Here is a 21,111-nt window from a genome sequence, read left to right as displayed (position 1 = left end):
GAGAAGAGTACCAGGCCCTTGGCTGTGCCACCTGCTAGCTGTGTGACCTTGGGCAAATGACTTCACCTCTCTGTGTCTCAGTTTATTCACCTGCCAGATGAAAGTTTTAGTGGTAGTATGGACCACAGCGGGTTTGGGGGAGAATTAAGTAGAGCAATAAGCACAGAACAGGGTCTGACACATGGCAAGTGTCTGGATGATGTTAGTTTCCTTTCTTTCTTTCTTTTTTTTTTTTTTAATCAGATAGATTACTCTCTATTTTGAGTCTTATGACACCTGGTGGGATAGGAAAGGCAGGCAGCTTCCCTTACATATATGCCCTTTCTTTTAAACGACAGATCACAAATAGGGAGGTTAATCATAAAGGGAGATTTCTCAACAGAAACCTCATTCCTTCCAAGCCTGACCTCCCCTCATGTTCTAAGGAGGATCAGCGACACGCCGCCCACTGGCCGAGAGGTGGGTTGGTGGCATTTGACAACATCTCAACAGGCACCTATACCCTGAAATTAAGTTTTTACTTAATTAAGTATTTAAGTTTTTACAGCAGTTGTGTATTTTATTCTTCCATCAACAGAAGGCCTGCTTCTCCTTGGCCTCCTGGGATGAAAGTATCATCTTAGTAAATCTTACTTTCCTAAGAACACACCGTCTTTATTGTCACCCTGTGGTCCCAGGGTTTTCCACTTAGAAACGAGCCAAAACATGGATCTGAGCAGATTTCTCCTCCTGGAATTGACCCACTCTGCCCTATTTTCTCTTCATGATAATTGATGCTATTTTTTTACCTACTTCTCTAATGTCTGAGCACAGGCCGCTGTGACATCTTCACGTCTCTGATGACTTTTTTTTTTTTTTTTAAAACAAATTTAGCCTTTTCAGTTCAAGCCATACCAAATCATTATATTTTATAAAATTCCTTTCAGATAAGTCTTTTTTTTTTTTTTTCATTTAGAAAATTGGGTCTGTCCTGTATAAACATGTCTGACATTTCACCTTTGCAAAAATCAGGCCATTTTATTTGCATCTTTTAAGCTGATGTGTGGAGTAATGAACACATTCCAAGAGGGAAATCGTATCTGACACAGAAAATACTTTGGGGACGCAGTGATTTCCCAGTGGTGTGTGTGAAGACTATTGAAATCCAAGTGCACTTGCTCTGAAGGACACAGGGCAGCTCATCTCGCTTTTCCCACCCAGCATGGGAGCCACGTAGTAAGCATGCTCCACAAAGTAATATCGAATGACTTTCCTAAAAGCATCACTTGTCACGTTTCCTTTCCCCTTTATTGCCCGAGACAAAACGTTGTTGTGCCAAAGAGCTCAAACTTGGAGATGATATTTTTATTTTTTTATTTTTAAAATATTCATTTATTTATTTGGTTGCACCGGGTCTCATTTGCAGTAGGTGGGCTCCTTAGTTGCGCCAGGGTTCCTTAGTTACGGCAGGCATGCTTCCTAGTTGTGGCACGTGAACTCTTAGTTGCGGCACGCATGTGGAATCTAGTTCCCTGACCAGGGATCAAACCCGGGCCCCCTGCATTGACAGTGCTGAGTCTTATCCACTGAGCCACCAGGGAAGTCCTGATGATATTTTTAAGACGTTCTGAGGCTCTCCCTGATGCCTGCCTCCCATTATTTAAAGCACTGCCTCGAGGCACCAGTCTTAAAATATTAAAACTTTAATTAAAGAATAAATGGTGAGGGAGCTTCAAAATGAGGGGCACCAGGCACCTTCAGATGACTTCAACAGAGATCATGGTTAGACTAGGTTGTCGGGTCTGGGGGTTCTTATGAAAATGACCCATGGAGTTATAAGGAGAGACAACCATTCTCATGTTTTATATCTGTAGTTACTCTGAGCGCCATCATTACTGTTGGCCTGTCATTGGTCATCAGACACAACAGATGTGGGTGGCGCTTGCCTGCTGCTATGGGTGGGCGTGTCTGTACTGGAGGAAGGAGTAACTAACGTAGTAAATGTTTATCCAGAACATACCACACGTTAGCTGTTCTGCTCGGGGAACAAGGCCAATGAGAACCTTGCCCTCTTGGAGCTTCTTTGGTTGTGGGGAGAGCCAGACAATAAGCAAGGGATGGAAAATTCATTTTTATGAGGACAATGACAAGGGTTACAAAAATTATGATGTGACAATATGATAGTGACTTGGAAGGACTTTCCAAGGAGGAGAGATTTGAGCTGAGATCTAATTGAAAGGAGTAGTTGATGTGTATCAAGCGATACATGCATCCTGTGAGCATTTATTGAGCACCTACTATGTGCCAAGCACTGTTCAAAGCACTTGCAATACACAGTGATCAGATGGAGCATTCCTTCTAGAGTGTTCTTCTACATGAAGAGCATTTTAGAAAGAGGGAACAGCAAGTGCAAAGGCCCCTAGGCTGAAACAGGGATACCATTATATGGATGAAGTCGGGTCATAGAGGCTCCTGAGACCTGATAAGGAGTCTGGCTCTTATTATTCCAATGAAGCCATTGGAAGGTTTAATGCAGAGACGTGCCGTGTTATATTTATGGCTTACATGTTGTGGGAAACACTGTCAGATGTTTCTGAGAAGGGTAAATAAAGAAGTGTGTCTTCCTGGCCAGCCAGCTTTTGTCTCAAAGTTCCAATTCATCTCCATAACCAAGTTTGTTCTGTGGACTTCCCGGCACTGGAAGGGTAAGCCCTACAGTGTCGAAGAAAATGAACTTTTCTTCCCCCTCCTGTGGGGACTTAGAACAAAGTCTTAAATTCAAGATGGGGGATTAGTTTATAGGGAAAAGGAACCCCAGGTTTCTCAGTAATACTCATTGTGTGTGGCTGGAACAGTAGCAGGTGTCTGTATACATTATCTTACTTAGTTCTTTCCCTAGATATCCCTTCAAAGAAGCAGCACCTCCTCCCCTGCCCCAGCACCACACACACTCTTCCCAGTGGCTTGGCTACCTCACCGTCTATCTGCAAAATGGGGACGTGAAAAGACTCCACCTCGGAGTGCGCGAGAATGATCCAGTGGAATCACTCATTACTCCCACATCCAGCATCTACTCTGTGCCAAGCACCCTGCTAGACGCCAGGGATACCATGATGTCCAAACCAGGTGCATATACAGTTTGGACACAGATCCCTGTTTTTGATCATCTATTCCAGAAGGTTCCTTTTGAGAGTGTGGCCATGTTTTTCTCCCATGAGTGTGTGTGATAATGGATATTGACAGAAAGAAGTGAGCTACCTCCTGAGAGCCCTGAGTGCTCCTGGCATTGTCCATCTTCGGAGGCTCTCCTGGCCTTGGTAGGTGGTAATAAGTTGTGATGGAGCATTTGGACATCTGGACAGTTCAACTTTCTTCCCACATTTGACCCCCCCGCCCCCAAGCCTGTCTCTCTTTATCCACAAGCCTGGAGCTCTGTCAGTGCTTGTTAGAGGAGCTGTGATAATAATGATAAGTTTATGATTTTTTTTTTTTTTTTTTTGGCTGAGCTGTGAGACATGCTGGATCTTAGTTCCCAGACCAGGGATCGAACCCGGGGCCCCCTGCGGTGGACGCACGGAGTCCCAACCACTGGACCGCCAGGGAATTCCCAGGTTTATGTGTTTTGAGCACTTTCTGGATGATACAAGCTGTGCTGAGCACTTTGCCTGCGTGGCCGTGTGTTGAGCTGTGTTTTCCTGCCATGTGATCTCTTCCTCCTGCCCTCCCCTCCACAGCTCACCTTGTTTACTCCCTACTCATCCATTAGGTTACAACTCAGGGGTCTCTTGCTTAGGGAGGCCTTCTGTCTTTCCCGGTGTGGATCCCCTTCCTTGCAGTCATCCCAGGAGCATCTTTGGATTTACTTGGTGGCTCTGTTTTATCTCTTTCTCTTACTCCACTGGAAGGTAAAGTCAGGTGGGCCACGCACACACCTGGTTTGGACATATGGTATCCCTGGCATCTAGCAGGGTGTTTGGCCCAGAGTAGATGCTGGATGTGGGAGTAATGAGTGATTCTGTTGGATCGTTCTCATGCACTTTGAGGTGGAGTCTTTTCATGTCCCCATTTTGCAGATAGATGGTGAGGTGTAGGCGGGGTTAAGCAGTGTGTCTCAGGGCACCACATCAGGTAAGTGGCCCACCCAGGATTTTTAACCGGATGATCTCAACGCGTAGTCCGAAATACTGATCACTGCACTCACACTGCCTGTGTTGCTGCTTTGTAAGATGCTAGGGAGGGAGGAGGCAGTGCCATGCAGTGGTTAGGGGGACTTTGCTGCTCAGCTTGAGGAGCTCTGAGCAGTGATGCTGAGTCTATCAGAGGCACAAAAAGAAAACAGGGCACCTGTTTCTGTTTGTCACAACCGTTCGTCGTTGTGTATGAGTGGCCTGAGCAGGGGGTCTGCGCTGGTGTAATCTGGCTCTTGTTTTGCTCTTTCTCTCCTCAAAGCCTTCGGGCCCCTGGCTCTGGGCTCACACTCCGAGCGTGATTTTGCAGGGAGTGCAGAGGGCACCCATCTGGCTGCAGGCATTTGGGGGAATCATCCCCTTCAGGCTAACACGGCTCTGATAACCACTCGCAGTGCGGTTTGCGCACCGCGGCTCACTCCATTGAAGCACTGTCATCTGAATCAGCTCGCCTTTCATTTTTTCTGAGAACCAAAACTAGGCCTTTGCCAGCATAATAGATCAACTTGTGCCATCACCTTGCTTATTGTTAGGTCTGTCTTTCCTCAAGATGTTCCTTTTCTGTGAATTTTAGAATAGGGGAGTCAGAGATGAGAGTATGGATTTAGGTTTTCAAAATTGTCTTCTTTGTGTCATCCTCAGTTCCCTAAGAGCTACCATTTGTAGGAAGCTCCTTTTGTGCCAGGGCACAGGGAAGAATGCTTTGCATGCAGTGTTGCATTAACTATTTACCACAGACTTTATTATCCCCATTTTGCAGATGGGAGTACTGAGGCCCAAAGACTAAGTTGCAGACTCAAGCAGTTGCTTCCAAAGTCCTGGGCTTCTCTCTTCTACTCAGCGCTGAGAGGACATGCTGGGTGTCGAGGGGCATAGCAGAGGGACCTTCACAAGAGGCTTGGGAGGAAGGAGGTGATGCAGGGTGATGATTAGGATTTCAGAATCAGACTGTCTGGCTTCAGTCCCAGCTCTGTCACATTCTAGCTCCATGCCCTTTGGTCTTACTTAACCTCTCTGAGCCTCAGTCTTCCATTTGGAGATAATAATGATTCTTACATTGCAGGATCAGTCTGATGATTAATCAGCCCTGTAAATTATTTTAGCAAAGTACCTGGCACATAGCGTGTGTTCACTAGTGGTGCTGGCTCTGATAATAGTGACAATTATTATTACCATTTAATAATAATTATATCATTATTGTTGTTGTTGTTGTTACTAGAATTTCACAGTCCCTTGAGGTAGCAAACTGGCCCCAGAATGTGATTCTTACATTTTCCTCTTGGCTGTAACAGAGATGATAAATTGAGAGTGAAGGAGGAAGGACCCAGCATGGCTGCAAGTGTATAGTTGAGGGAGTTGACAGACCTGAGTCTCTACATGGAGTTCCGCCTGCGGAGGACTGCTGACAGCAGCCATATGCACGGGCTCTGATTGATTGGCAGAGAGAAACACTAATATATTAGACTCGTTATGAAAAGTGACAGAGCAGGGAATCCAGAGGCTGATTCAGCATCAGCAGCCCTGGCCAGATCCTGGTGGTGCTAGCTGGGTGTCTGTTTTCCATGGGACAAGCCCTCCATCTCCATCCCGGGGTCATTGCTTGTGTTCTAGAGTGAGTCTCTTAAAGATGCCCTGGGCCTGACTGAGCCTTATTGGGTCTTTCTGAAGGGAAGCCTGGCCCGTGGCATGGCTCACTGTCAGGGCATCGTGAAAAACACATCTTTTCCATGGGCAGCCTTAGAAAGCTGGGTCCAGGTCAGGCTGCTGATTGCAAAGGCTGATAAGAGAATGGAGATTGCACACACAGAAATTCTCAAAGGGGAGGAAGATATTCTCATTTGCATGGGGTGGGAAATTTCAAGAATTTCCTAGGGGAGAATAAAGAGGGGGATTAATACCTCTCTTTAGAACGTGAAGCTCTTCATTGGGAGGGTTTCTCATTTCTAATTGGAGGAGTTTGGTCAGTCTGAAATATAGCAGGTAGCGTGCTGGCTACATAAGGAGAAAAAAGCCTTGCCTTTCAACATGATGGCACATTGACCTAAGCTAATGCAGTTATTTTGGAGTCAGAAAAGCTTTGAGAAGACCAAACTCCCTGAGAACCAAGGTGTGAGAAGACACAGGCTTTGGATCCAGGCATACCTAACTTCTGAGTCCAGACTCTGCACTTTCTAGCTGTGTGACCTCAGGCAAGTTATTGTACCTCTCTGAGCCTCTCTTTCCCTGTCTATCAAAGGACGAATGATTCTGCCTGTCTCACCAAGGATTGATGCTCCAGAGTAAGGTAAGTTGAGTTAAAACATAGACTTCTGAGAATATTCCCTCCTCATGTATTTACTTACCTTGTAATATGCAGACAAGAACTTTTCACTAGGAGGCTCTTTGATACAAAAGTTTCTGTAGTTAATGTGCCTCCTGGTTCTTAGAAGGATATTTTTTTTTCTAGTGAATTTTTGTTTGTTTCACACGTGAAACTTGCATAGGTTTAGTCTGTGTGGACTTCCAGTAACCTTTGGAAGTGCATATTGAGGACAAAGAATCATTCCCCACCACTCCATAAATTCAGTTCTCCTGAATTGTGGTTTGCCGCTTCTAATGAGAGATATTATAAGAAAGCCATTTCATGCAATATTTGAAAAAATAGATATTATATATACACAGAAAAAGAATAGACCATTTAGACCGAGTTTAAGAGTGGATACAGCTGAGTCTGTAACACTTGAAATGCAAAGAACAAAATATTTTTGAAAACAAATGAGGGGAACCAAGAAAGATAAAAGGTCATGAAGAAGTCACACTCCCTGCTGTTAATTGCTGTGCTCACCATCCTTGTGTTGTCTCTGGTTTCAGGGATCAGAAACAGTTCATTCTTTCTGGAGATATTGATTGGTATTTATGTATCAGACATTCTAAGTGGAACAAATGATTGTGTTCCCTTTTCACCTGCCAGGAAGCTCAGAGCCGATTTTACAGTCCAGTCTTGACAGTGTATAGGATTTGCCAGCATAGGTTTTACATATTAACCTCACTGTTGGCTCCGTTTTACTTCTCTGCCTCTAATTTTCACCTTTTATTGTAATTTATGTTGCTTGTTTCATTATTTTTTAGAAAGAATGATCTTTGCAAGGTACCTAAAATAAATATACATAAGATAGGTGGCAGTTGGGAGGCACAAATGAATAAGTTGCAGTCCTTTAAAATATCAGGAATTCCGGAAAACATGGTGCTATAGTGCAGCGCTAGGTATCCTGAGCTAGACCCGGAGTAAAGCAGTGTCATTTTGAGTCCCAGCAGTGCAAATGGACACTCTTATTTTCTCCCATTTTTTTCTTAGAAAAAATTTTAAATGACATGACATTTTAATGTTATGTCACTTTAAACGACATGTAGGGTCGCTTTTCTGGGGTCATTCACTGCCTTTCTCATACATTCGGTAAACATTTAAGACATTGCTCCCTGTCAGGTGCTGTGTCAGGCTTTGTTGTATTGGGATGATACACTGACCGGTGACCAAGACCAACAAGATCTCTGCCTCCTGACGCTTATTCTCTAGTGGGAGAGACCAACATAAACCATGAAAACAAATAAATGGACCATATAATTATCTATTATAATAAGTATTAAGATGGAAACAAAATGGGGCACTGATGTGCTAAAAAGGTAAAGGGCCATATAGGGTTGGAGGGTGTGGGAAGATCTGTCCAAAAAGGTCTGTCCAAAAGGGGAGACTTTTAGGTGACATTTAAGCTGAGACCTGGAGAATGAGGAGGACTGAGTTCTGCCAAGAGGGGAGATGGAGGGAGGGCAGGAGAGCATGGTGGCCAGAGCCCCGGAGTACGGGGAGCGCTCTACACGCCATGAAACCTGCACGGGGGCCCCCATGCCCGGAGCAGCGTGAGCAAGGGAGTTGCTGTGGCCGGAGGAGCTGCAGAGGCCACAACACGCAGCCTGTTCTCGAGACCCCATGCTCTTTCTTTCTGAAGTGGGTGAGGTCTGTGCTGGAACCATTACTCACAGATGTGCAGCTGATGGGAGAACAGCTCTCAGGGTGAGAGAATGGCTGCGGGGAGCACCTCTGCGGGGAAAGGTGAGGTGTGTGCGTGTGCGTGTGGGTGAGTGTGCACATGTGCAGGTGCGTGATGATGCACGTGTGTGACGCAGGAGGAAGAGAGGGCAGGAAGGGTGACCAGATGGTGGTGTGATGGGCTCTGATTTCAGAACCCGTGAGAATGAGGAACGGGGCAGCTGGGCCTTCTCTTATTTCATGTCCAGGGTGTCTCTGTTTAGTCCCCTACTCAAGTCGTCCCTCAGTTTTGTAGGTACATTCGGTGAGTGACAACATCTTAGGAGGTAGAGCCAGACCCCAATTCTGTGAATACACCTTCATAACGTCTGTAAAGAGAAAATAGAATTCCCTTCTTCACCTTAGACCACCCTTAACCACCGCTTCATTGGCTCCATGCCACTGTCAGAGATTTAAAAATAATTGGGAAACGCTTTTGAGACTTCAGCATTTTGGAGTCCTTTTCCAAAGCCTTTTATTAGCACAGCAGTGCTACTTCTGCCTCTTGCGTCATCACCATTTTCAGTGCCCTCCCTTTTCACTCGTGGTTTTGGTTTTGCTGCCTCTTTGGTCTGACGTCCCTCCCTTGCGAGTCTTGGAAACAGGAATGTTCCGTTTTATGTTCCTTGTTCTTCCGGCATTGGTAGAGGGTTGTTACCCTGTTTCCTCCTGTGTTCACCATTTCGAGACAAGGATTGGTGGAATTCCCATTTATAGAAACAAAATCAAGGGAAACAGCTCACAGAGTTTAGTTTGTCTCCATCCTAACTCTTCTAGTTATTAAAAAAAAAAAAAAGGAAGTGAAATTATTCATTCCCTTGAGCTCCAGATTGCTTTACTGAAAGAAGGGAGGGAATCCACTCCAGGGGAAAGAGGCTCTTGGGCTTTCATTCCTTGATGATCTTCTCTTTACATAATTTTAGGGAGCATATTGGGGAATATTAATTCTGGTCGGCCACAAATGTGCCTCAGCTCAGAGAATAAATGGAGAGCAGTGTCTGGAACAAATGCTTGTCTTAAAAAAGTTTATGAAATGCCAGCAGATGTCACTGTGCCCTTGCCATTTTAGTCTTTTTCCCTTTTAACTTTTTTTAAACCAGCATTAATTATTTGCAGTAGTAAACACTTGCACGCACGCGCGCGCGTGCACACACACACACACACACACACACCAACAAAACACAGGTATATCCTCCTACAGTCATTAATTAAGAGACCATGAAGCAACTTTTTTTTTTTTTAAGGTCTGGGGCGAGACCAACAGAATTCATTTCATAAGGTGAACCCTCTAAATCACCTGTGTAATATAATTGTCTTTTCCCACAACAGTGGTTTCAGAATTAAAAGACTAGTATATGTTTTATATTTTTTCTCCTTCCCTCTCAGCCATTGTTGGGAAGCTAATAATAGCCCAGGATCCAGCTCAGCTTCTTAGAACCAACTGGCTCTGCTAATTGATACAGCTCTTTATTGGAAAGCTGGAGTTTGCAAAGAAGGCTGGGGGGAAAGCTGGGGCTATAAGTCTCCTGATCCATAGTCTGAGTTATAATGCGAACCTCTTGCAATTTTCCTTGTTGCCGTGAGCACAGCAACGTGCGTGCTAATAGTCAGTTCCTCTTCTCGGGTTAAAAATTGGTGGCATCTATACAGGAAAAGATTCGACCAAAGTATTTAAAGTTAATCATTTTAAGTGAGGGATGATTTGCCAGCATGTACAGAAGACAAGTACAAAAGTAGTAAGTTAGTTTCGAGGCAGCGAATGATGTATTCTCTGCATAGCTGATGCTTCGCTTTATTTATTTAATAGTTTAGATTAAAATGGCACAGTACCAAAAAAGATGCAAGAGTATGCTGAGAAAAATACATTTCTCTTCCACTTGCCTCCTAGCTTACCAGAGACAACTACAATCATGGTTTCTCACACGTCCTTTTGTAGATCTGTTTATGCACGTATAGACATTCACACTGATTCGAGGTAGCATAGAAAATGCATAGTTCCACTCTTTGCTTTTTTTTAAAATTTAAGGATATATTGTAGGGATTATGTCATATCTATACAAAATCTCTCCATCTTCTTAATGGATATATAGTCTTCCATTGCACATATTTAAGTTATTTCATTAGTCTCCTTTTGGTGGATATTTATGTGATTTCTAATATTTTGCTATCACAGTGCGGCATGGAATATGCTTGACCACCACCATTTCCTCACATGTAGGTCTATCTGTAGGGGAAATGCCTAGAGATGGAATTGCTGGGCCAGAGCAGATGGGCCTTTCATTTTTACAGACACCTGCAACCTAAGGATTTGGCTGGCATGTGCCCTGGCATCTCGGTGGGTGACAGAGTTTCTATGAAGACGTATTGTGGTTCTGGTTTGGTGGCCACAGTGCAGACGTGCGGCCGTTGGACACTGTTTACCTGTTGGCATGTCTTGCATTTCTTGTCATTCCCGTTTTCTGCTAATACTTTCCATCTGCCAGGTACTTTGCTAACAGCTTTCATTCCATTTTCATATTTTGTCCTGTGGAGTAGACGCTGCCGTCACCGCTGCTTCAGAGGAAGGGACATGAGGGCTGAGAAAGAGAGGTCAGGTGCTTTGCTTAGGGTCACAGGACTGGTTAGTGGTGGCTGGGGATTCACAATCAGAGCCCCGAGCTTAGCCATCATGCAGTGTGTTTTGAACAGCAGAGATCAATACTTTTGAGTTGCACCAGGGTTTAACCTGGGCACTCTTGCACTAGTGGCATTTAGATGTGATCGTTTCTGCTGTTGTGTGGGGCTGTCCTGTGGGCTGTGGGATGTCTAGCAGCATCCCCGGTCTCTGCCTATTGGATGCCAGTAGTACCATTCTTTGACTGGCAACCAGAGATGTCTCCAGATAATTGCCAGATGTCTCTGGAGAGGGCGTTGTTGCCCCTAGTTGGAAACCACTGGCTCAGGAACATAGCGCATGTGCTGTGGGGACATATATTGTCACACTAGAGACATGGATTTCACTTGTCCCTGCTTGGAGACACACATTTGGCCCTGCCCAAAGGTGGGGCAGCTGGGCTCACCTCCTATGAACACCCGTCCAGGAAGAAACAGGAAGGTGTGCTCAGGCCACTGTCATGCTCCCATCACAGTAATGCTCCCTAACACGACTTTGTCTTTTAAAATGTAGCTTAGAAACATCCATGAAAAATTGCCTGGTAAAACAGACCTACAAAAAATCATGTTCTCAAGTACAGCCCAGCTTATATATTATGCAGTCTTCCTCTTCGTGCGTTTTCATTCCGTGCTCAGTAATGCTCTCCATCAAAATGGCAATCGTGAGGCCTGCGTGACACCACCACCCTTTCCGTATACGTGATAGACATTGCTAATCAATTCCTTCCCCCTCCCCCCGCATCAGAGACACTTCCTGAGAATCCTCAATACATCACTTTTGGCATCTACTCTCGGCCAATTGGAATCACTATGTGAAATGAAGTTTATTTGCCATCCCTATTACATGGTGCCTTTTTGGCTGAGAAGGATTATGCCTTCCAAAGAGGCAGGCTTATCATGGGGTATTAGCTTATTTTTCAGTTACTCTGAGAAAAGTACTTGATGGATGTGAAGAAATGTCTATTCTTAAGGCATCTGGAATGAATATCCTATTTCATAACAATAATTGGGCACTTGGGAATGTTTCGATGTCCTAGGCATTTTACATATGCTCCACTCTCGCAGACTGTGGTTTGTATTGTGATATCCCTCTCTCCCGCACCAGAAATAACCCCCTCCCTTTAAAGCTGCATGAGGCAGCCAGCCGAGGGTGAAGCGAAATGCTTTGTATACAGTGGAACCGAGACAATTCCCTTAGCAAAGGACATTCAGAAGCTGTGGGATATTATTGGAACTGTGTCACTTCTTAGCATGGGGCAGGTGAGGAAACTTTAAAGAGAAAAGGAACTTGACCATCCAAGACTTCCAAAAGTCGAGTCTGATTTCTAAAGGCCCTGAGGCAAGGTTGCTCTAGGATGGGAACATATGTCTAAAATTTTAAAGTGCTTTTAGGTGGTACCTTATAATCACCCCTTCCGGCATAATGTTTTATTTCCTTTTTGCTTTTTCTGAAGACATGGATGGATTTCCCAGAGGATTATTTGCATAGATTTAGTGATTTGACTAACCTACATGCAAATACCCACCACTGAAATCATTTTTAACTAGTCTCCTGTTTCGGATCCTAGGAAAACACATAAAAATAGTCCTGGGGGACTTCCCTGGTGGCTCAGTGATTAAGAATCTGCCTGCCAATGCAGGGGACACAGGTTCGGTCCCTGGTCCTGGAAGATTCCCACATGCTGTGGAGCAACTAAGCCCGTGAGCCACAGCTACTGAGCCCATGTGCCACAACTACTGAAGCCTGCGTGCCTAGAGCCTGTGCTTTGCAACAAGAGAAGCCACCGCAATGAGAAGCCCGTGTACCCTAATAACGAAGAGTAGCCCCGGCTCGCCACAACTAGAGAAAGCCTGTGCACAGCAACGAAGGCCCAATGCAGCCAAAAATAAATAAATAAATTTATATATATTAAAAAAAATTAGTCCTGAGAAGATGAAGCACTCGGTCAGAGGGCATCTGTCTCCTTTTTGGGATGGATGGTAATGTATTTCTTCCTCTACTCTTTGGTGGCTTAGTCTCTGTGAGGTAGGGACAAAAAGACACATTATTGTGTTTTATTTCCTCTTCTAAGAAAGGAATTCCCACGTGGGTGTCACCAACGGACCAGTGGACTTCAGGGGCTTACTGAAATTGTATTCAAAATTGTTAGAACATTTTTTTTTACTTGGGTGGGAAGTCCATAGCTTTAAAAAAAATCAGATTCTCAAAGAAATTATCAGCCAAAAATACAGTTAATGCTGAGGTGTTAACCAAAACAACCATAAGAATCACAATAACAATGTCATAAAATACTTAATTGAATACCCCTGGCCTCAATAACTTTGGTGATAACTGAAATCAGAAAGTCCTTCCTAAAAACTCTAGGAGTTAAAGTCACGTGCATGGGTGTTTGCTAGAGAAGATTTGCAACCTTTCTTGTAAAGTTCTTGATAGCAAGACTTCTTAGTATGAGGTTGAATTATAGTCCTCAGTCAAGTCTAGTAATAATGTATGTTTATTTTTCAGTACTACTAACTCAATAAAAACTACCATTGGTTATCCATTGATCATTTGTAAAAAAAATGCACGTCTGTAAATTGCACTTCAGTGTTACATAATACTGATGAGAAAACTTGCATTTTGGCCTCTCAGTGTCCTGTCATGAAGACTTTCTGGGCTTATATACTTGGGCATCACGAATCACTGCTCTAGGAGGTTAGAAAAGATGGGAGCAGAGGGCTTTCCCATGGGATCTCCAGTCTACAGATATCCCCATTTTTATCAGAGTGGCTCTAAAAACCACGTTTTCTAAATTTTTTCATTTTATAAATTATCAACAGGCTTGAGATACACATGCACACACAAGCACACACCACACACATATATGTAGAATCCACACACACACATGCACTTATGAATGTGTTAGACCCAAATCTGTATTTATATACACTGGTCGTGGTGTATGTCAGTATACCTATCTGCCCAATTTTAGATTATCACTATTATCACTATTAAATACAGTTTAGTGGTCTTTCAACACCTCTTCATTGGCCAACCTGTTTTGAGAGAGGTCCATTAGCTATTATCCATTCTAGGCAATATACATGTTTATGAGACACTTAGTAGGAACTTTTGGGATCCAGTATTTTATGAAGCAAAATAGATTAATTTAAATGAAACCCATTTTTGCTTTAGAGCTTGGATTTTTAACTTGGATGAATTCTGCAGAAAAGCTAAGCAGAATTATCTACCACCTGGGTTGGATTTTTGGTTATCCTCCGTATCTGAAATCACACCCAACCATTCCCATAGATTTGAATGGCTGTGATTTTCAACATATACATGTTCTATTAGACCCTTACCAAGTGGTATCTGATTTTCTGTGCATACATTTCTATATGTGGACAAATAATATCACATACCAGCCAGTGTTCCCTATTGTCTTCATGGATCCTGGTTTGCAAAAAAGTGAAAAAAAAAAAAAAAAAAAATGCTGAATCCCGCAGAAAGTTTCCACTTCCCAGACCAAGATGTGTGCATAGCAGGGAGAAGAGACCAGATGGCCAGTGGGTTGAAATCAACCGAGAACCAGCTGGGATGCATGAGAGGGCATTTCCTCCCCCACTTCCCTGGGAGCCTGGTCAGGGCAGGTCCTGGAGCGCTGAGCAGGACAAGGGACGTCAATGTCAAGACCTCTGTCTGGCTCGAAGGACCCCTGGACAAATAGGAGTTGGATTGGAAGCCAGCAGAGGAGCTGAGGACAGCTGTTAGTTTCCTGCTTGTTTGGGGGGGGGGGGAAAGCATGCCAGCATGACAGAAGGTTTAAGGGTAAAATGCTGATGAACAGGAAATACCCATATTTCCCTGTGTTAGCAGTGGCTTGGAGACTGAAGTTCTATGATGAGGGCACATAATTTGGGTGGTTTTAGATCCCAAAGGAAGGAATTTTTTCCATGTAAAGTAAAACCTTTCTTTAACACTGAACAATTAAGCATTTCTTAGACTGCTAACTTCAGCCACTGTGATTCCTAACCCCTGGGTTGACGCTGGGCTTGTTCAGTTGTTTTGAGGAAAGCTGCACACTCTTCAAATTCTCTCATCTCTAATTAATTATTTAAAAGTATTTCTATAGCTATTCTTTTTTTGGTGAATGTATTAGTTATCTATTGGTGCAGAACAAATTAACCCAAAACTTGGCGGTTTAAAACAATAAGCATGCAGTACCGCACACAGTTTCTGCAGGTCAGGATTCCGGGAGCTGGGTGGTTCTGATTCAGGGTCTCCTAGGAGGTTTTGGTCAGGATGTTGGTGGAGTCTGTCATTATCTGAAGGAGCAACTGGGACTGAAGGATCTGTTTCCAGGTTCACTCATGTTTTACTAGCAGGTCTTAGTGTCCTGATGACTTGTGGAAAAGAGGCTTCATTTCCTTTTCATGTGTTCAGCTTTGTAGAGTTGCTTAAAACCTGGTGGCTTTCTTCCCCTAGAGCAAGAGAGGTGTGTGTTGGGGGCGGGGGTCGGGCAGGGAGAGAGAGAGAAAGAGAGCAAGAGAAAGTCCCAATGACTTTTTTTGGGGTACAGTTTCCCCTATTATTAACACCCTGCATTCGTGTTGTACATTTGTCACAACTGATGAACCAATATTGATATATTTTTATTAACTAAAGTCCATAATTTACATTAGAGTTCACTCTTTGTGTTGCACAATTCTATAGTTTTTTTCTAGTTTTTTTATTATGGTAAGGTACATATAACATAAATTTTACTATCTTAACCATTTTGAGATATACAGTTCAGAGATATTAAGTCTATTCATATCGTTGTGAAACCATCACCACCATCTGTATCCATAGCTCTTTTCATCTGGCAAAACTGAAACTCCATACCCATTAAAACACTAACTTCTTGTCCCTCCTCCCCCAGACCAGGCAACCACACTTCTCCTTTCTGTCGCTGTGATTTTGACTACTCTGCGTACCTCATGTAAGTGGCATCATACAGTATTTGTCTTCCTTTGACTGGCTTATTTCACTTAGCACAACGTTCTCAAGGTTTATCCATGCGTTGTAGTGTGTGTTAGGTTTGTTTTTTTTAAGGCTGAATAATATTCCATTGTACGTACATGCGACACTTATCCATTCATCCATTGATAGACACTTGAGTTGCTACTCAAGTACATTTTAGCAACGGTGACAATTCTATTGAATTGATAAATGCATAATGTCATGCATCAGATACTATAGAGATTAGTTTCACTGCCCTGAAAGTCGCCTGTGCTTCATCCTGTGCCACCCACCCCCCAAACTCCTAGAAACCACTTTTTACTGTTATGCCTTTTCCAGAATGCTCTATAGTTGGAAGCATACAGTATACACCCCTATAGTTTTTATGACCTGGTCTTAATGTCACACAGCATTATGTCTGCCTTATTCTATTTGTTGGAAGCCAGTCCAGCCCACAGTCAAGGGGAGGGTAATTAATCTTCACCATTTAAAGTGGGGGATATCACAAAATTTGTAGACAGATTTTTAAGCCACCACAGTTAAGAAGCTGGGACTGGAAGTGCCAGCGTTTATTGAGCATCTGCTGTGTGCCGCGCACCATCTTAGTGTTTTGATGCACTATCCATCTAACCCTTGCATGAATGCCGTGAGGTCTCTGTCCTATTTCTCATCTCAGTTTTTTTTCTTTTAATAGATCTCTATTGGAGTATAATTGCTTCATAATACCGTTTTAGTTTCTGTTGCACACAAAGTGAATCAGCCATATGCATACATATGTCCCCATATCCCCTCCCTCTTGAGCCTCCCTTCCACCCTCCCTATCCCACCCCTCTAGGTCATCGCAAAGCACTGAGCTGATCTCCCTGTGCCATGCTGCTGCTTCCCACTAGCCAACTATTTTCCATTCGGTAGTATATGTATGTCGATGCTACTCTCACTTCGCCCCAGCTTCCCCTTCCCACCCCGTGTCCTCAAGTCCATTCTCTATGTCTACATCTTTATTCCTGTCCTGCAACTAGGTTCATCAGTACCATTTTTTTCCCTTTAGATTCCATATATATGCGGTAGCATACTGTATTTTTCGCTTTCTGACTTATTTCACTCTGTAGGACAGACTCTAGATCCATCCACCTCACTACAAATAACTCAACTTCATTTCCTTTTATGGCTGAGTAATATTCCATTGTATGTATGTGCCACATCTTCTTTATCTATTCATCTGTCAGTGGACGTTTAGGTTGGTTCCATGTCCTGGCTATTGTTAATAGTGTTGCAATGAACATTGTGGTACATGAATCTTTTTGAATTATGGTTTTCTCAGGGTATATGCCCAGTAGTGAGATTCCTGGGTCATATGGTAGTTCTATTTTTAGTTTTTTAAGGAACCTCCATACTGCTTTCCATAGTGGTTGTATCAATTTACATTCCCACCAACAGTGCAGGAGGGTTCCCTTTTCACCACACCCTTTCCAGCATTTATTGTTTCTAGATTTCTTAGTAATGGCCATTCTGACTGGAGTGAGGTGATACCTCATTGCAGTTTAAAACAAAATTTTTTTTTAACTTATTTTTTTATATAACAGGTTTTTCTTAGTTATCCATTTTATACATATTGGTGTATATATGTCAATCCCAATCTCTCAATTCATCACACCACCACCCACCCCCCGCCACTTTCCCCCCTTGGTGTCCATACGTTTGTTCTCTATATCTGTGTCTCTATTTCTGCCCTGCACACCGGTTCATCTGTACCATTTATCTAGGGTCCACATACATGCGTTAATATACGATAATTGTTTTTCTCTTTCTGACTTACTTCACTCTGTAAGACAGTCTCTAGATCCATCCACGTCTCTACAAATGACCCAGTTTCGTTCCTTTTTATGGCTGAGTAATATTCCATTGTATATATATACCACATCTTCTTTATCCATTCGTCTGTCGATGGGCATTTAGGTTGCTTCCATGATCTGGCTATTGTAAGTAGTGCTGCAGTGAACATTGGGGTGCATGTGTCTTTTTGAATTACGGTTTTCTCTGGGTATATGCCCAGTAGTGGGATTGCTGGGTCATATGGTAATTCTATTTTTTAGTTTTTAAAGGAACCTCCATAGTGCTTGTATCAATTTACATTCTCACCAACAGTACAAGAGCGTTCCTTTTTCTTCACACCCTCTCCAGTATTTGTTGTGTGTAGATTTTCTGATGATGCCCATTCTAATTGGTGTAAGGTGATACCTCATTGTAGTTTTGATTTGCATTTCTCTACTATTAGTGATGTTGAGCAGCCTTCATGTGCTTCTTGGCCATCTGTATGTCTTCTTTGGAGAAATGTCTATTTAGGTCTTCTGCCCATTTATTGATTGGATTGTTTGTTTTTTTAATATTGAGCTGCATGAGCTATTTATATATTTTGGAGATGAATCCTTTGTCCGTTGATTTGTTTGCAAATATTTTCTCCCATCCTGAGGGTTGTCTTTTCATCTTGTTTGTAGTTTCCTTTGCTTTCCAAAACCTTTTAAGTTTCATTAGGTCCCATTTGTTTATTTTTGTTTTTATTTCCATTACTTCTAGGAGGTGGATCAAAAAAGATCTTGCTGTGATTTATGTCAAAGGGTGTTCTTCCTATGTTTTCCTCTAAGAGTTTTATAGTGTTCAGGCTTAAATTTAAGTCTCTAATCCATTTTGAGTTTATTTTTGTGTACGGTGTTAGGGAGTGTTCTAATTTCATTCTTTTACATATAGCTGTCCAGTTTTCCCAGCACCATGTATTGAAGAGGCTGTCTTTTCTCCATTTTGTATCCTTGCCTCCTTTGTCATAGATTAGTTGACCATATGTGCGTGGGTTTATCTCTGGGCTTTCTGTCCTGTTCCATTGATCTATATTTCTGTTTTTGTGCCAGTACCATATTGTCTTGATTACTGTAGCTTTGCAGTATAGTCTGAAGTCAGGGTGTCTGATTCCTCCAGCTCCATTTTTTCCCCTCAAGACTGCTTTGGCTATTCGGGGTCTTTTGTGTCTCCATACAAATATTAAGATTTTTTGTTCTAGTTCTGTGAAACAATGCCATTGATAATTTGCTAGGGATTGAGGTGAATCTGTAGAGTGCTTTGGATAGTATAGTCATTTTCACAATATTTATTCTTCCAATCCAAGAACATGGTATATCTCTCCATCTGTTTGTGTCATCTTTAATTTCTTTCCTCAGTGTCTTATAGTTTTCTGCATACAGGTCTTTTTCCTCCCTAGGTAGGTTTATTCCTAGGTATTTTATTCTTTTTGTTGCATTGGTAAATGGGAGTGTTTCCTTAATTTCTCTTTCAGATTTTTCATCATTAGTGTATAGGAATGCAACAGATTTCTGTGCATTAATTTTGTATCCTGCAACTTTACCAAATTCATTGATTAGCTCTAGTAGTTTTCTGGTGGCATCTTTAGGATACTCTATGTATACTATCATGTCATCTGCAAACAGTGACAGTTTTACTTCTTCTTTTTCAATTTCTATTCCTTTTGTTTCTTTTTCTTCTGATTGCCTTGGCTAGGACTTCCAAAACTATGTTGAATAATAGTGGCTAGAGTGGACGTCCTTGTCTCGTTCCTGATCTTAGAAGAAATGCTTTCACTTTTTCACCATTGAGAATGATGCTTGCTGTGGGTTTGTCACATATGGCCTTTATTAAGTTGATGTAGGTTCCCTTTATGCCTACTTTCCGGAGAGTTTTTATCATAAATGGGTGTCACATTTTGTCAAAAGATTTTTCTGCATCTATTGAGATGATCATATGGTTTTTATTCCTCAATTTGTTAATATGGTGTATCCCATTGACTGATTTGCATATATTGAAGGATCCTTGCATCCCTGGGATAAATCCCACTTGATCATGGTGTATGATCCTTTTAATGTGTTGTTGGATTCGGTTTGGTAGTATTTTGTTGAGGATTTTTGCATCTGTATTCATCAGTGATATTGTTCTGTAATTTTCTTTTTTTGTAGTATCTTTGTCTGGTTTTGGTATCAGGGTGATGGTGGCCTCATAGAATGAGTTTGGGAGTGTTCCTTCCTCTGCAATTTTCTGGAAGAGTTTGAGAAGGATGGGTGTTAACTCTTCGCTAAATGTTTGATAGAAATCACCTGTGAAGCCATCTGGTCCTGGACTTTTGTTTGTTGGAAGATTTTTAATCACAGTTTCAATTTCATTACTTGTGATTGGTCTGTTCATATTTTCTATTTCTTCCTGGTTCAGTCTTGGAAGGTTATACCTTTCTAAGAATTTGTCCATTTCTTCCAGGTCATCCATTTTATTGGCATAGAGTTGCTTGTAGTAGTCTCTTAGGATGCTTTGTATTTCTGTTGTGTCTGCTGTAACTTCTTCTTTTTCATTTCTAATTTTATTGATTTGAGTCCTCTCCCTCTTTTTCTTGATGAGTCTGGCTAATGGTTTATCAATTTTGTTTATCTTCTCAAAGAACCAGCCTTTAGTTTTATTGATCTTTGCTATTGTTTTCTTTGTTTCTATTTCATTTATTTCTGCTCTGATCTTTATGATTTCTTTCCTTCTGCTAACTTTGGGTTTGTTTGTTCTTCTTTCTCTAGGTCCTTTAGGTGTAAGGTTAGGTTGTTTATTTGAGATTTTTCTTGCTTCTTGAGGTAGGCTTCTATAGCTATAAACTTCCCTCTTAGAACTGCTTTTGCTGCATCAATTAGGTTTTGGATTGTCGTGTTTCCATTGTCATTTGTCTCTAGGTACTTTTTGATTTACTCTTTGATTTCTTCAGTGATCTCTTGGTTATTTAGTAACGTATTGCTTAGCCACCATGTGTTTGTGTTTTTTACGTTTTTTCCCCTGTAATTCATTTCTAATCTCATAGCACCATTCATGTTTAAGGTAATTATTGATATGTATGTTTGCGTTACCATTTTCTTAATTGTTATGGGTTTGTGTTTTGTAGGTCCTTTTCTTCTCTTGTGTTTCCCACTTAGAGAAGTTCTTTTATCATTTGTTGTAGAGCTGGTTTGGTGGTGCTGAATTCTCTTAGCTTTTGCTTGTCTGTAAAGCTTTTGATTTCTCCATGGAATCTGAATGAGATCCTCGCTGGGTAGAGTAATCTTGGTTGTAGGTTCTTCCCTTTCATCACTTTAAGCATATCATGGCACTCCCTTCTGGCTTGTAGAGTTTCTGCTGAGAAATCAGTTGTTAACCTTTTGGGGGTTCCCTTGTATGTTATTTGTCATTTTCCCCTTGTT

General features: G+C 42.2%; 1 protein-coding gene and 1 long non-coding RNA gene across 26 annotated transcripts in view; both read left to right on the top strand.

Annotated features, from left to right (window-relative positions):
• RBFOX1 (RNA binding fox-1 homolog 1) overlaps nt 1–21,111 on the top strand; it is a 2,180,200-nt gene that overhangs the window by 698,466 nt on the left and 1,460,623 nt on the right. The window lies entirely within an intron of this gene.
• LOC137207178 (uncharacterized) overlaps nt 1–21,111 on the top strand; it is an 85,293-nt gene that overhangs the window by 4,308 nt on the left and 59,874 nt on the right. Inside the window, exon 2 of the long non-coding RNA XR_010934967.1 lies at nt 15,783–15,842. This is a non-coding gene — a long non-coding RNA (uncharacterized lncRNA). The remainder of the gene's footprint in view (nt 1–15,782; nt 15,843–21,111) is intronic.

This window comes from Pseudorca crassidens, chromosome 15 (genome assembly GCF_039906515.1).
Source record: "Pseudorca crassidens isolate mPseCra1 chromosome 15, mPseCra1.hap1, whole genome shotgun sequence".
In the NCBI taxonomy this organism is placed as follows: Eukaryota; Metazoa; Chordata; class Mammalia; order Artiodactyla; family Delphinidae; genus Pseudorca; species Pseudorca crassidens.
This window is presented reverse-complemented; position numbering and strand designations above follow the sequence as displayed.